At 40.0% G+C, this 17,929-nt stretch overlaps 1 long non-coding RNA gene across 1 annotated transcript in view; it reads right to left on the reverse strand.

Annotated features, from left to right (window-relative positions):
* The window catches only part of LOC308583480, a 34,871-nt gene that overhangs the window by 16,409 nt on the left and 533 nt on the right, over nucleotides 1-17,929 (reverse strand). The gene's annotated exons all lie outside the window — the stretch shown is intronic.

Consider the following 17,929-nt stretch of genomic DNA (forward strand, 5'->3'; position numbering starts at 1 on the left):
TGCTTCCTGGTGCTTTTTTATATAAAACAAAAAACAAAAACCCAAAACTCCCACTTGTCTGTATCCAATTGCTGGATATAGAAATACAAGGAAGATGAGCGCCACAACCCCAGAGTCGTCCGCGACCGGACCTAGTGGTCAGGGGGTCCCTTTACATTTAAAGAGAAAAGTAACAACTCTTTCACTGGGAGCGGGAGACACCCCACTCCAGACCCTCTTTAAGTTAGCATACAAAGAAAGCTTGCATAATAGCCAGCGTATCTCTCATTTAATATAGTATTATGTGTACGCTGACCTCTTTCCTTTGCTTTTACAGCTTATCTCTTCTCTGATCCTGTCCCTAAAGTGCCCTAGGCAGTTTAATCATTACCAATTAAGGAACATTTCCCCCCAAAATTGCACTGATTTTATTGGGTTTATGGTAATGATTTTTGTGTTTTAATGTTTGTTTTTTGGAATCCACTTTGATTTTTTGAAAGCACACACACATACACAAACAAACAAAAAAAACACAAATAAAAGGCAAGAGACACATCTTAAGTCACAAATGAATATCTGCCACATGACTATCTACCATATCAAGTCAAGTATGTAATTAAAATCAATCTGCATGCATAAAAAAGGACTCACGGTCAACCCCTGATATCTCCAGATAGGTAGGGTGAGACACCTGTCTGGAATTCTTGGAGACCAGTTGCCTGTTAGTTTGAACCTCACTGAAGTTAGTGGGCCCATGGTCTTTCACAATCTAAGGCAACTTCCTATGACTTTCCCCATGCACACCTTCCCCTTCAGACATGAAATAAAGCATCTTAATATTGTTTGCTTGTAGCATTCATTCAATAATATATTGATCTGAATGGTATTTAGGAAGGAAAGGTGGATGAATAGAAATATTACAGTATTTACCCATCATTGGGACAGGACAGAAGATCAGGGCTGCAGCTTAAACCTTGCCTCCTGGATTCTCAAAAGTAGCCAGATACATGGAGAGTTGAATGAAGGAGCTTCTGCAGCCTTGCTGGTTTTTATTTTAATGGGGGGTGGGGTTTGAAACAGCCCCAAATCTCTGACAGCATACTTTTAAATAACTTAAATTATTGTGCTCCCATAGTGCAGGTTATATTTTACACAAAGAAGCTCTGTAAAATGCTAAACACAATATTCAGGAAGAGAGTTGCTACTTTCCTCTGACATACTCTGTTTCCTAATGTAGTCCTGAATCATTTTATACGGCTTAGAGCCCTCACCTTCGAAGGGTACAGGCAGCCCCCTGTTTACGTTCAGAGGCACTGCGTGAGTTGAAACCCAGTGAAAAAGTCTGCAAACACCCCACTCCACTCCGCCCCCCGCCCCCGTTCAGGGTTACTATTATTTTATTGTAGCATATTCAGTGTAACACAAGGTGCTTAGCAGAGTAGTGCAAATTTTAAAAAGACAGATCTTATAAGATTATGGAGCACACAGTTGAATTCTATACTTGATTACATTTTAAGTGTGGCATCAGTTGCATTTTCTCATATGTGGACTTTTTCATTCATTATCAGCTGTCTTATTTGGCTTTCAAAGACAACTGTTCAAAACACACACACACACACACACACACACACACACACATGTTTATGAGTACAGTCGTACCTCGGAAGTCGAATGCTTTGCGAGTTGAATGATTTGGCTCCCAAATGCTGCAAACGTGGAAGTGAGTGTTCCAGTTTGCGAACATTCTTTGGAACCCAAAGGTCCGACATGGGTTCCAATTGGCTGCAGGAGCTTCCTACAGCCAATCAGAATCCACGCCTTGGTTTCCGAACGTTTTGGAAGTAGAATGGACTTCCGGAATGGATTCTGTTCAACTTCCGAGGTACAACTGTATATAAAATTATACTCTGCATACTCAGGTGGAACTAGATGTTACAAAAACTTGGGCTACCAAGAAAATTCAACTGATATCACAACACATCTCTTCACCCTGTAGCATGTATCATGTATTTTAGTTATTTAGTTATTGTAAAACCTTTATTATTCAGTCTTCATTACAGCAGCAAGACCAGAGCACAAAACATAGAATACTGTGATGTGACCGTCCACAGCCCACTCCATTAAATGGAAGGGATGCAAGCAAACCACACAAGGCAGCCCCTCCTTCTGCCACCAGGTGGATAAAACTCCCTTCTCTATCTGCCTCCACTAAACAGGATTTTACTTTCTGGACTGGCCCAATGTAGTCCCAATACTGAGTAGAGTAGTCTGGCTCTTAGGCATGGGGTGGACAGGAAGGCTTCAGATCCAACTTCTTTCCAAAGTTAAGGTGTAAGTGAGCCAACAAAATCAACCATTTTTAAGAAAAATGTTTTAGAAAAAATTGAACTTCATAGTTTTGAGTAGTTACCCATAAGAGTAAACAGAGATGATTGCATCCAGCTATGCCTATTCTATAATGTATCCCTAACCAGGCCAATACTTATCACTTTGCATCCCTCTGTTCATCTTCTGATCCTCTTCATGGTCCTCTCCTTTTTCCTTCATCCTGTCCCCCCCCAACTATGCTTTCTGATACTTCCCAGTTTGCTAGCTCTCTTAAAGTGTTCCAGTCCTTTCTGCCCTTGTGACTTCTAACTACTATATTTTCCAAGCTTGACATATGCAATATTTTCATTCCCCTCTCAAACTTTTTGCCAACCAGTAGGAGTGGAAAGTCTTGAATATGTTTCTATTTTCCCGTAGAGTCAAGGTTCCAAAGACCCTCGCGTATACATCCCCTTGTATAAAACGTACTGAGCAAAACATCTCCATGTACATTTGACCTATGTACTAGAGTCTTTAAAAGCAGCCATTGTTCAACCAAAAACTAAACATAAAATAGCTAAAACTCCTATCCCTTCCCAAATACAGATCAATCTACTCCAACAACCAGAAAACAAACACAACGATAAATGTACAGCTCAGGCACAAAGACTCAGCAAATGCCTGAGTGAAATGGTGCTGAAAACTTGTAAAAGTAGGTGCCAGTCAAGTCACAGAGGAGAGGAATTTCCAACGCTGGGATGCTGCCACTAAAAAGACCCTCCCTCGGGGCTTCATAGCAATGAAACACATAATGCAATGTCATCCAACAATACAGAATGGTAAGAGGGAAGTGGGTGACATAATTGTGTCATGTCACCTATTACATTACTGCATATTATAAAAGGGTGACTGTATTTGGCAATGTCTGGTTCTGTCTGCAGTGTCATTGTTTTGTTCCAGTCAAGGTTAATAGGTTCAGCTTAGTGGATAGCCCTGTGGTGCTGCTTGTGTGCTTGGGAAATAAGCTATTTGATTACAGTGGGCACTTTTGAGATGACTCTTTGCTTGCGTCCATCATCCCTAGAATAGTTGTCATTTGTCAAGACACTTGTCTCTCAAGGAGTCCACAAGAGAGATTAAAAATCCAATATTTCATTTGCTGTCTACTTGGTTTAAACAATAAGAAAAATAACTTCATTACCCAAAAACTAACTGGATATCTGGCAAGATGTGAGCCATAGTCTTAAAATGAGGATATGACAATCTTTAGATAGGGAACATTGTATGAAAAATTGTATATGTGTGGTGAGGTACTATAGGCACCTGATGGTAAGTTAATTTTTCCAATCTTTGATTCAGTTCTCCACATTTCTGCAGCAATTTTCAGTGTTTTATTCCAATATAAATCCTTACGAAAATCTGTCAACATTTTAGTGTGAATTTCTGCTAATAAACACATTTTTTTGTGGGGAGATTTGACTAACATATATTTCTGAAAGCAATCTCCCTTAATATAATGCATTTTGGTGTGCTATTTTCACAAATACCGGTATATTCATTTTTATGTACACTTTCCCCTAATATAAGAATTTCATTAAAAAAAGGAGAACTGCAACACAAAATTCAGATAAGTGCAAATTTCAAAGGATAACTGTGCTCCAATTCAAATTTTGCCTGAGACATGCAAATAAGGTAGTTTGTCATTAAAATAGAACCAAAATCAAATGTCTCCTCATCTAAAAACATTATTTTCTAAGATCACAAACAATCCTTTTTACTTCTGTCAGCATGTTTTTGCCCCTTGTCTACAAGTTGTGGATATGATTTGTTGTCACATAAAGTTTTGGTCATCTTCAGAGTGAATATATGGATTACCCAAGAGATACATCCTTGTCATAATTCACTGAAAGATGTTTACGATTTAATCACTCTTCTAAGAGTCTGATTTGGCATTTATTTTTCCTTGATTTGCCATTTTCTCTCTGAAGTGAATGAGTAAGCAATGCTGAGTGCTGGAACTTGGATACAATCTTCTTGTGAAGCTTGGTGCACCTGCCAATATGAGTTGCTTGCCATCTGCATATTCAGGTATCAGAGTAGATGACTCAGCAACAGCGCTTGGAAACCTTGTCATAACTCAGCCTGATTTTTCTTCATTATATGATAGGCTAATTGCATTTCTCCCATCTGGATGAGGAAGAAAAACTTCACCATCAAGATTTATATTTTATAGTAATCTCCTCATTACAGAGTGTTAGGGACTTGGCTGTCAGGATATAGATTTAAGGGTGATCTAAGGGTGAAGGCCATGGCTGACTATAAGAATCAAAATGATATCAAGTGTACCTAACGTTGTCCACTAATAGTCCTTTGCAGATCAAGATATCAATTTTAAAGCTTAGAACTGGCTCATAACCAGAATTCTGAGTCAGGGTATGGCTTGTATATCATGGCCAGGAGTTGATGCAGAACTGGAATTCAAGAGTTAAAAGGGGGTTCCCCCCTTTTATGGTTCTATGGTTCCATAGAGTTTTATGGTTCTATAGGGAAGCTGAAGATCTATGGTTAAGTCCAGTCAAAGGCGACTATGGGGTGCGACACTCATCTTGCTTTTCAGGCTGAGGGAGCCAGCATTTGTCCACAGACAGCTTTCCGGGTCATGTGGCCAGCATGACTAAACCGCTTCTGGTGCAACAGAACACCGTGATGGAAGCCAGAGCACATGGAAACACTGTTTACCTTCCTCCCACAGCGGTACCTATTTATCTACTTGCACTGGTATGCTTTCGAACTGCTAGGTTGGCAGAAGCTGGGACAGAGCAACGGGAGCTTGCCCCAACACACAGATTTGAACTGCCAACCTTCCGAATGGCGAGCCCAAGAGGCTCAGTGGTTTAGAATTAGATCTAACCCAGGCTAGAGTTCATATTGTGCCAGAGATTGTGTCTGTTCAGAGCTGGCCAATGGAGCTGTTCTAAGCAGAAGAATTAGTCCCAAGACAGGTCACAATGATGTAAAATACAACATTAAAACCAATTTAAAACAAATTACATTCACAACAGGGTCCTAAAACAATATATCAGAAGCATCAAAGATCGGGTTAAAATGTTGTGCCTTTGGCAAATAATGAAAACTCTATGAGGAACGTGACACATGCTTTCCTGTGGGGAAGGAATTCCACAACTTAGAGGCTGCCACCAAGAATGCTCTCCCCTGAGCTACCACCCTTCGAGTTTCTGAGGATGGGGATAGAGGGCTTTTACATCTTAACCCATGAGGTGGAGTATGAGGTGGAATATTGCTCAGAAAGGGTTCTTTAAAGGTCATTTAGCCCAGTGGACTTTGCCCAGTGCTTGCTCAAGCAATTATCATCCTGCTATTTACATGATCTCCGCATCTTGTTTCGGACAGGATGACGAGCTCTAAAGAGACAGAGGGCTCCTTTGTCTTTTTAATAGTAGTGCAATGGGAATTTTGGCAAGGATGGCTCTTTTCACTCCTATACAGCAAGCATCCTCCAAATTCCCTCTTCTACAAAGTGGGGTTTTGAGGTAGGAGGGTAGGCAGTATGCCTGAGTCTCTTCAAATTCTTGCCTCCAACAAGGATTCAATTGCTGGAATAGCCAGACAAGTTTCTTGGTAATTACCTACGTTCAGGTAAGAAGTGAAGTGGCTCTATGTCAGAGGGCAAACAGGTGAGCCCCCCCAAATAATTATGCTCAATGTGGTGTACAACAAAGAAACAGGAATGCATTTCAAGCAAACACTACAAAAAAAATTCATAATGACATAGCAAAACAATAACATAACAACAATTTCATAATAGCATAGCAAAACAAAAATATAATAATATGCAAAAAATAACATAAATATAGCAAGATTACATAAGCGACTTGCAATATCCAATAGCAAAAATAACAAGGGAGCTTCAAAATTCCACCTTAGTTCTAGAAATGCCCCTCCCATGATGTTGTTTACACACATCTACTTACACACACACACACACACACACACACACACACTTGTCCTGCTTATGCATAACATGTATAACTCATGCCATTCAACTATACCGTGTTTGCATGCACTGAACAATTAATCACTAGTCATTTTAAGAGCACTGCCTGCTCCTCTGTCAGGGAAACCCCTTTCCACCGAAAGCATACAACCATCTGTCCCTAGCCTCAGCGCACTTGGCAATTGGAATGTTTATAAACATTCCCTAACACTCAGCAGCTGAGTCAATGGTTTTGGAGGTCTTATCTCATCATACAAAAGCTGGAGCCAATAGCAAAGAATAAGTCAAAGACTGCAGTCTGCATTGACCTTGCTTTTATACCTCTTGCTATCCTTATATTGAGGAAAGAACAATTTGTCTGCAAGCCTATGTTCTATGCCATAATCTGAAGCTTCATTCACCCCTTTACTTCCATAGTAAGCATCCTAACAGATTGTCCAAAGGTGCTTTTAACTTTGCAATATATATAGTCATCTAGTATCAGCAATATGATAACAGTGCAATGAACATTTTAATGTTTTTAGAGGTTTAAATTGTTTATAAATATTTAAAATGTGTTTTTATTTTATTTTTAACTGTATGGTTTGCCACCAGCATTTGCTATGCTGGGCTCCTTCGGAAAGAAATTTAATAAAGAATAACAATAATAAATAGAAAGTGTTCTAACAGATTGTCCAACACTGGCTTCATCTTTGGAATAGATATACAGTCATACAGTATATTGAACATGCTCATTTTTTTAAAAAGGTGTACCATAAGCTTATAAGAGGAGAGACTATCAGTTACATCACATTAAACTTCAATTAATGAATCCTGGTGACAGTCACAGTCTCAGTAAAGGCCCCACTAGATTAATGTACTATTGAATCTGTGACTAAAAGTTTAGATCAATATCTATGGTTTTTTCCACAATTTTTAAAGCTCTTTTCAAATTGGCAAAGGCCACATTAAGTGCACTTCATCATTTCTAAGACACGAAGATTAGGTTTTGACTAATTGGTAGATTTGCTCATTATTTAAATGCAACTTGTTTGCCGTTCCATCATCTGTGTGGTATCCAGAAAGGCATCAGACTATCCCATCAATTTAGTTAGAAAAGAATAAATGAATAACCAGGCTGACAATTTCTCCCCCTGGGATGCTCCTTGACACTGCATTGTTTCCCCATTATTAATTACTTACATAAAAATAATTTGCTGCACAGGAACATCTACTCCTTGTTTAAAAGACTGGATCAAGTGTCAATCTGCTTATCCTTCTGTGTGCATTTCATTTTCTTAGTGTGATGGAGTGCCACTAAGTACTTCACTTGTTGGAAGGGATCAAGAAGAGAATGGATTGATGGTGTCACACAGCAACTTCTTGCCGTCTGGGATGTCCACAGTCCGTGTCCATTTATCGTGCATGACGTCCTGCACTGGTTCTCAGGGTGAAATGTAAAGCTGCATTGCAAGCACTTTATTTGTAAGACTGTCAGGTGATGCATTCACAGATGTCACTGCCAGGTCAAGTTGCAGCTCAGACCTGTGCTCACTGCATCTCTGATGCTGTTTGTGTTAATTAGAGGCATGTGCTGGTTTATATAGAAAACACTTAACTCATTTAGCATGTAGTGTAGAAATGAATGTGTGATGGTGTTGGTTCTGGGCTGAACCCTCAGAAGCTTGAGCCTCAGTCCTTGGGGCAGCTGGCCCATGTTTAAGAACAGCAGCAGATCCATGTTTAAGAACAGAGATGAGGAGCCTCCAGATATTGTTGGACTACTTCTCTCATCAACCCTGGCCAGCATGGTCAATGGACAGGGATGATGGGAATTGTAGTCCAAGGACATCTGGAGAACTACAAGCGCTGGTCTAGAACATGGCATGGGTGACTGCTGGGCTGCTGGGTCACTGGCAATAAGCGCCCCACCACGGGAAAGTGGCTGGACACAGGAAAATTCAGGTGAAAGAAGTCGACAAGTTCCAATATTCACCTACACAAATGCATTATACCTGTTTGGCACAACCATATCTAGTCAGGCTTTCGGTCTCATAAGAAGTGAGACAAATACTTCAGAATAAGCAATAAGCCCAATTCAGGCATTCTACTTCTGTGCTTAATCAACACATGCGAGGGGACAATATTGGACACCGTAGAAAAGGGTAGATCATGCTCTCTTTCAGGTAATACAGTCAAATGGAAATACTTGTTTCCAGTTTGACACTTGAAAGACTCAGATGGAATTTGGAGTGGAAATGATATTAGCAAGAAGATGACTCTATATTTATTATAGTCATTCTACTTCCATGTTTCATCAATATCCTCCTATTTGGGAAAGTAAGACAAGAAATTTCCTATTCTTCCAAATCATCTTGATTTTCATATGCCACACCACAAAGAGATTACTATGGCTGTAGCAACAGGACTGACTAACAGCCCCTTGCGATGGTTGGGTTTGGGAGTCACACAGACCGTTGTTCCCACTCTTTTCTTACATTTGGACCCTTTGTTGTGGATTAGTGCAGGAGGTAATAACGTAATAGCTACAATAAGGTTTTATTGGGATAGTTAAGTGTGATTCATCCTTCAGTCTTTTAGTTTATCATTTCAAGGCTGAAATGATGCCATCTTATTGCATTCAGTGAGGATTATTTCTGAGGAAGCATATGCAGGATTGCTTTGTAAATCAAATAGTCAACAATCTAGTCATGTACTTATGCCAATATGTTTCTACTGGTGGACATAACAACTATTGTTTTATTGCATTTTTCTTCCCTGTTTCAAATCGTGTATGTGCAATAGAGGAAAAAGGAAGAAACCTGGTCTCAATTCTCATCCAGTTGTTAGCTCTGTTTGTCACCTAAATCTGCACTGAAGCTTTTTCACCCACCAGCACTTTCTGTGATCAATATCTAAGCCACTTCCTGAACCATTCAAGCATGTTCACCTTCTGTACCATACAGCTGTCCCTGCCGATTAGCTTTTTAAAATTTACCATTGCTGTGAAAATATCACACTGGCTAGGTAAATAATATTTGTAGACCCCTCCTGTTTGCTCCTTTGTCCTCTTGCCTAAAAATAAAAATGCTATCAGATTAGTCAGACAGGATCATCTTTGTATTAATCCACGTGCAATCCATTTGATCCAATAATATCCCAGTAGGTGTCCCTCTATCCTGCCTCACGTCAGCCCTCGCTGGCATTTTCTACAGGCATTAATGTCCATTGTGCTGTTCCACCCTTCGCGTCATCATTTCTTTCATGACAAAAGCATGTCAAGATTAAGAAACATATGGTACTTTAATACGGCTTTGAAAAATTAGACAGCATGAAGGTTTCAGAGACGTATCGTTTATTCCTGCTCCCTGAAGAGCCTGGCATCAATTGTCCTGAAATAAGTGAGCCATTCTGGAGCTGCTTCCTGCCAAGCCACACAGTTTCAAAGACATTTCTGCTTGCAAGTCAGAAAAATCACTAATGAACATCACACCAACTCCCAACCAGGGGTTTGCTCCATATAGAGGGGGATGAAAATAACACTTGTCTGCCATCTCCCATTGTCTGAAACTGCAAGCACCGGTCTTCTATAGATACAAGATACTCCCCCCTAAATCCAGCAGAATGAGATGGGTTGCACATTTACTCTTGTTTTAATGAACCAGCAGTTGTTTTCACTTCTCTGCCATGACGCTGAGGGACTCGTGAGACGTGCAAAGCAAATTGACCTACCAACTCACCTACTTGTGCAGGAAACACCCGGTTTTATAAATATGATAAAAATAATAGTTTTGTTTTTCCTCTGGTAAATTTTATCTTCACTGTGCTTTACTAGGCAGTGTACAGTAACTGTCAATTAAAATAAGCCTGCCCTCAAGCAAATGGTGCTGGGCTAAATTCATTAGGTCAGAGTAAAGCCCTCTGAAACAAAGTTCGCTGTATGCTACACACCTCAGAGCATGCTACTTTTATTTTGCTAAATTTGAGCTGCTAGATTGCCCGCATCTAAGACACTGTAAGGAGATGTTGCACACCTTAGATCCGAGCTACACAGTTGGTCTAGTTAAGCAAATGTCTTAATCTGCTCATTTGACTCTTTTGCCAACCAACATTTACTGAGTAAATGTAGAAAATCAATCACACTTCAATGCGAAATTGCATTATAATATGTTTCCAGATGTTTCCAGACTAGGGTCTGCTACCTTTTTTTTTAAATAAGGAAGCTGCTGTTGTATATCAGCAGCCTGACTGCTTTTGCAGTATGTCAGCCAGGGCTATTTTTATAGAAAGAGGTGTCGGAACTCACCTCGTTGTCTTAGCATGGCAACGGTGCCCACCTGAGGGGTGCCAGAACTGAGTTCCAGCAAATTCTGGTTGAAGAAGTCAGCCAGTCCTGAATGTGCTTGAGAGCACAGCCAAGGGTTCTAATCTGGAGCTTTAAAACCATTCCAGGGTGAAGAGTTCAACTTGCTCGCCTGTTGTTTAACAAAAAAAGGCAGTTCTGCGTAAGTTATCCTGTCTCTGTTGCCTTCTTTCTTCAGGCCATTTGCCCAGCTTTTGCCGCTGAATCTCAGCTCATTGGTTTTCAGCTCACTGAGACTTCCCTGAACAGGGAACTACCGGTACTTCTTAGCCTAGTGCTTCTTTTAACATCTTTTGTCCATAACTCTGACATTTCAGCCAATAACCATGAAGAAATCTTCACTGCTTTCAGTGCTTTCATTCCCCCCTTTTTATTTATTTATACTTTTCAAGTTTAGACATTTCACTAATTTTATACATTTCACTAATTTTACAATCATTTTGACATTTCAAAACTTGACTTCCTTCCCCCTCTTTCTGCTGTTCCTTAAATTTATTTATTAAATTTATATCCAAATTAACTTAACTTACTCATTTATTCATCTTCTTTAAATATATACTCTTATAAAACTGCAGGTAATTACAATAATCCTGCCAATGCTTTTATCTGTTTATAATTTATCTGTAAATATTCAATAAACCATTTCCATTCTTTTGTAAAAGATTTGTTATCTTGATTTCTTATTCTCCCGGTAAGTTTCACCATTTCTGCCTATTCCATAAGTTTTTGTATCCATTCTTCCTTTGCTGGGACTTCTGCTTCTTTCCATTTGGGGGCAAGTAACATTCTTGCTGCTGTAGTAGCATATGCTTTCAGTGCTTTCAGCAGCACTGAGATTCTTGCATTGCAGCGGGTTAAACTAGATGACCATTGGGTCAGTTTCAACTTAATGATTCTTAATGATTCTATGAGCAGCAGTCCATTTTGCTCCCCCTGAGTTCATTTAGGTCTGAGGAAACAGTTTAAGAACTTGTGTGAGACAGATCCCTGTCTGGAAAGTTTCTGAACCACACACCAAAGACCCCTTCATTCCAAACATCCAAAATACAAATTACAACTAATTCTTTAAAATGCTAATCCATCTTCCGAGGTTCATTTGTAGTTTCTCCTACAAACAGAAGCCTCCTGAAGCTAGCTTATATATAATAAATCTGCTTTTTCATTTGGGTCAGGAATGGAGAACTGTGGACCTCCAGACGCTGTTGGACTCCAACTCCCATCATCCCCAACCAGGCTGGTCAATGGCTGGGGATTATGGGAGTTGGAGTTCAACATCTGGAAGGCCGCATGTTCTCCATCCCTCCTCTATAGGTGGCTGCCACTCAGATTATTTCTTCCATCAGATAAAACAATAATACACCCAGCCTGGCTTTCTTGTCTTCTTCACTTTCATAATGAGTGACGTGGTGGCAGCTATGGGTCTAAATCACTCTTTGGGGGATTTCCAAAGCTGGGAAATACGAGACTAGGATGGGAGGGGGACTTTGGGTTTATGTTTCTGATGACTGCAATCAAATGCAATGTCCCCTGAAGTGAGAGGAGGTTCCTGCTAGAGGTAGTGCACTTTTCTGTCGATTAATTTACATGGCCTTTAGCAGTTTACAGTAAGCATCCCTAAAATTCAGCACAATTCCAGTTTGATTGCTTTGATATCATTAGATGATTGTATCTTCCCTTCTTTCACTGTATCTACTGTACTGTGTGGGAGAGAATGTCAACAGAAAAGGCTTGATCAGCTGAACAATCCCCAGGCTAAATGCATTTTGTATGGGCCACTGCACAACATGTGCTGATTAAAACTCCCCTAAGAATAGTGTATGAAGTGACTAGCGAACACAGCTTCACAATATTTATGAGTCCAGAAACCTATATCTGGCATTTATGTTTACTTTTATCTCCCTCTCTGTTCGGGAGATTTTTTTCCCCCTACAGTGGTTATTGTGTTATCTGTATGAACGCCACATGATCATTGAATTTAAAGCATTAACGATGTCTTGCTGCAGTAGTGAAATTTTGTTCTGATACTCTAGACACTGAATTTTTAATTCATTCACAACTGTCACTTCAGGCTGAAGTTTCACTTTCACTGACCAAGCAACATTTTACTCACAATGAAGAGAGAAATATCACTTCAGCCTGAAGGGAGAATTGTGAACAAGTTAAAAATTCTCTGTCAATATATTCTAGAGTGTCGGAACAGAATTCACTATTGCAGCAAGACATCCACCATGCAGTGATCATGGTGTTCATACAGAACATCACAGAAATCTTTTGGGTCGACAAGACAGAACTTCATTTACATTTATTAGAACCACAAATCATTAACTGAGTGATATATAGCTTGGCTTGAGTCATCACAAGCAATCTGCTCTGAAGGCAGAATGTTTTTTCTACTCTCTCATGCGGTCTGAATTTTGAGATGCACAGCACAACCCTATGTTTCTTTACTCAGAAGTAAGTCTTCTTCAGTTCAGCAGTGCTTACTCCCAAGTAAATATGATTAAGATCCCCTTAATTAGTAGTACAGTTGCAATCCAATGATAAATATTTTGGGGAAGTCTGGTTGAACCAAATGGGACTTTCTGTAATAAACATTAATAAGAGAGACTTAAGCACATGCTAAATTCTCCCATGAAAATTAGGACTGAAATCTTACTTGATTAATTTTTTAATCTAATAATCAAAATATTAAATTTGCACTTATATTTCTGAAGCAATCAACCCTGTTCCTTTGATTTTAGATGTGTCCTATGATCTATGACGAATGTGTCACTGCAGGCATCATCTTGAAAGAAAACGTAGTTGAAGTTGCTGGCCCTAGTTTGCAGGCTCACATTTGAAGTAGATGCCAAATGGTTGCCCCTTACACATCGTCAAAAAGAGGGCAAAAGGGGGCACAGATATGAATAAAATCTGCATGTGCTTATTTTTACATATAGGTGCAGATTTAGAAAGAATTTGCATAATTTAACTAGAAACACAACAATTCTGACTATGTAACCTCCATGTCTGCTGTCCAGGTGCTATTTTGTATGTTATTTCCACTAATATGTGTGTTTATATGAACATATAAACCCTAGTGTATGCATTTTTCTACACATTGTTTGACTGCATTGCAATATTCTGAGAAGTATGAATTTTGAAGGACAGCTGTGTTTTATTCAGCCTATCATTTCCTAAAGGGCAAATTAGGTATGTTCACAGGGAAATGTGAACTGAACCAAATTCCTCCCCTGCCCCAGTCCCATGTAAAGCACACCCTGCCTGAAGGACAGCAATTTTACAGCATCTCATCAAAAAACACAGCAGGTATCCATATGCAAGTACCCACAAAGAGAAAAGGAGAACCCAGGCAAGGCTCCGATCTAGAAATGAAAGCAGGCCTTTTCTTTTCCCAATTCATCTTCTCTCTCTCAAATAAAAAGAGAGTGTAGTCACACCCCGCAATGGAAGCAGCCTGTCCCTTCATTCCTCTCTCAGTTTGGGCAGTGCATATTAGTCTTTCATTACCAGCAGTAGTAATGTGCAGATGTTAAATTATACCCAGGAGGGTTCCTTGAATGTAATAGAAACACAGGAAGAATTACAGCATGAGAAAATTTAATAAAAATATCAACTATAAAGGGCTATGGAATTAAAACAATGTCTTTTTCCGAGTTCATGCCGAGATCTAGGTGCACGCAGTAGTTCATGCAAATCAGATGTAATTTACTGTGTGATTTGTTTCTTCAATAAAAAAAACTGAGAATATGGAGAACAATTCCCTCCCCCCCACTTACATTTTAGCTACACATTTCTCCATAAAGTGAATAACTACAATAATGACTTCTTATATGTTGCACCAACGTGATTGCCTCTGCGTTTAAAAGCCATTTCACTGCTGTACAATGGATTTCCTGTCGAAGCCTGGGTTCAAATCCCTAGTCAGCCATGAAGGTCATTGACTTTAGGCAGCCACCGTCACTTAACCTAAGTTCCCTTCCACACAGAGTTGTGTGGATAAATTGTATGCTTTTTCATTGAAGGACAGGTGTGTGGGTGTGGGTGTGTTATTCACTCTTTAATCTGACTCAAAATGCTATACCTTTGTACCTCCCCGCTGACCAAACACGGGTCCCCTTAGAACTATCATCAGTTCATGTCCACAGATCTGTTCTGTGATGTATGTTACCTTTAATTTAATGGTGGTTTGAGGAAACCCTGTACAAAATCATGCAGATCCATGAGGATCCAGTTTCCTTCTACAGAATCACATCTTCTAATTTGCATCTAATCGCATCTTCTAATTCCAGGACAATTCATTTTAAGTCTACTGCATCCATCTTTGACCCATTTAATACTATTGGATCTTCTGCAACATTTCAAATGTCTTTAACATGAACATTACTTCTCTATATGATTTCATATGTGTACATATTGAGAAAAACGGGGAGGTTGCATTTGCACACCAGATACACATGTGTAAAAATACGCATGTGTCAAAATACTTCATATAATCCCCAAACTTAAATTGAAAAGCAAAGAAACAATTTTATGCCTGAAGCTGCACTTCTACCATTGTGTTAGGTAACTGTTACATATAATTTTCCCCGGTACTTTTTTGTGATCTTCATTTCCACCCGCCACCCTTCACTCACTTCACAGAGCATGTGTCTTCCTTGTTAAATAGAAATGGGAGGATAATACACTCTTGATTACATTTCTTGGTTTTTGACATTGTGTTTAACTTTGTCATTTGTATATATTAATACATAATCAGCTTTGCAATTAATTGTGTCAAGGGAGCTATTTATTGGTAGCCTTGCTAGATTTTTACACTCAGGGTAGCAGATGTCAGTTCCTTCCCTAATAGAGGGAACTGGATTCCTCTATTCCCCTCTAATAAAGGGATTCTGATTAGACTTGTGTTTAAGTGACGCTCATAACCATTCACTGCTTTGGGTGGCTTTGTGGTGCATAAAGGGCTTGGCTTGTGTAAGGAAATGAAGAAGCTAAAGTTGAGAGGGGCAGAAAATGCAGAATCTGAAAAATGCAAGCTGGGGAAAAGGACACACATCAAGGAGAGAGACTAACAGCCATTATATCTGTCTACCAATCTAGTGTCAGTATGTAGCGTTCCATCCCTTCTCTCTACTCCCAAGCCATGAGTCCCAATTGGATTTTATCTATCTTATTCTCCTGTTCTTGCCACGTCAGAATGCGATAGCTCTTGTGACAATACCAGTTCAGCCTAAGGTCATTCTTCTTTTCAGGTTCTTCCTCAAACATTGCCGGAACGTTTTTAAAAGTTATCTTGTAAAAGAAGAAGAAGAAGCAAGCGTCTAAAGTGCTCTAAGCTTTCGCTGTCACCAGGAGAGGAGCTCCACAGAGAATGTGGAGATCGATGGGATGCTACACTCAGAGTATTATGTAATGTCCTTCCTCTTGGATTCTCACTTTTAAAAGTTTGCAACTGCCAAAAAGCTCACAATTGAATAGTAAACAATTACTGTACTCTGCTGTGAGAAGAATGAAGCAATTTAAAGGCACCTCTTCTTTGCCTTCTTGTCCTTCACAGCTTTTTGGCTTCAAAGCAAGGTCATCCTTCAGCTTCCTTTAGCTACAGATATTTGAAGAAAAGCATCTAATTTAGTCCTGCTATCCATAAAATTAAGAAGAGTACTGGGTAAGCTAGAGAAGCCATTCACACTATTGACTTCATTTTTGTGCTTTAGCTTAGTCAGGTAGATCAGATGTTGCTTGTGCTATGTATATCTATGCACAAACTACTTTTAATAGCCACCAAATTCAGCCTAGCACAATTAATCATTTGAAATTACTTGCTCCTTTTCTAAAAACAATTCTTAATTCCCAGATTGTTTGTGAAAACTGTTCAATTTGGTTATGTACTTTTTGATGTTTTGCTTACTGTTTATGACTACTTTTGTTATATTCCTGGTTATATAATCTTTCATATGTTGTAAGCCACCTGGAGCGTGGTTTTAACTTTGGCAAGGTGGCATACAAATAAAGTGATTAATTACTGATTGATTGAAAACATGATTCAGTGTAAATAAGCAGAAGTGCTGCTGAACATGGGCAGAGTGCCATTCCGTCTTCTCACCATAGGCTACCATAATCAACAACCATATTTCTTGGGACAGGTATAGTGCCTCCCAAAAGGGGAAGGGGAAAACAAAACAGCTAATGGAGACGCAAAGATGCAGTGTGACAGGATCCTAAGGAAGGCAATGTCTCTCTCCCCAATCAGCCCAAATCTGCTTAGACTGAATGCCCCCAGCAACAGATCCACCTTGCTGTTTCATCAGCCCAGTGTGATCTGAGAAGGGCAGAAAGATCTGCTCCCACCCCCACCCCCACCCCCATGCCTGGCTTCAGATATTCTGCTCTAGGCTGAAATCCTAACCTTAAGCATCATTAAATTCTGTAGGTGTAGTTAGGCTTGTGCTGGTAGACTTCTGATGTCAGTGTGGGATGCTAATCCATGGATCCTAGCATGGATGGAGCAGCAGAGAGCATGAACACACAACTTCCTACGTGTTTTAAAAGAGATTCTAGAATTTTTGCACATTTTAGAAAAGTTGTTGTGGAAGGTAGAGTCAAAGACTTGTGAAGGTGCTACAGATTAGGGATGGGAAGTTGTTTTTTTGTGAAACCACTAAAACCCTCAAAAAAGGCAGAGGCAGATGAGCTGCAGCTATCCTTCAGAAGCAAATTTAGGGTGGCAGCATGACTGGTGCCACCACAGTGGGTGCCAAATTTAGGAGGTGCTGCATGTAGTGAATTGAGCAGAACAGAAGGCAGGGAAGTGCAAAATTTTGCCTTTGCACAGGGTGCCGTTGAAATTTGAAAGACCCAAATCCACCCTGTAAGCTCTCTATCATCTACAGCAGAAGCAACAAACAAAACCCCCTTAGGCAGCTGCATGACCCCACTGGCTTTCACTTCTGCACTGCCTTTTGAATCACTGGGCTCGCTGGGCATGACTGGAGGGATGCCCTCAGCATGTAGGTGGCAAGGTGGCAGCACAGAAGCAGTGCCTGCCTGCCTCTCCACCCAATGCCTTGCATTGAGGTTCTCGTAGCAGGAAGGGCAGGCAGCAGGTCAGTGGGCCCCTGAGACCATCTGGGCTCTCAGCCTGCGCTCCTCCTGGGCCCTCCCTAGCACTGGGCCTGTGCATTTCCTAGACTGTATAAATACTTGAGTTAGTGCAGAGTTAGGGTCATGCATAGTACAGTTCTTTACAAGCACAAAGGTGAATCTACAAATTTAATTAAACCATTCAG

This window comes from Podarcis bocagei, assembly GCF_964188305.1.
Source record: "Podarcis bocagei genome assembly, chromosome: 3".
NCBI lineage: Eukaryota > Metazoa > Chordata > Lepidosauria > Squamata > Lacertidae > Podarcis > Podarcis bocagei.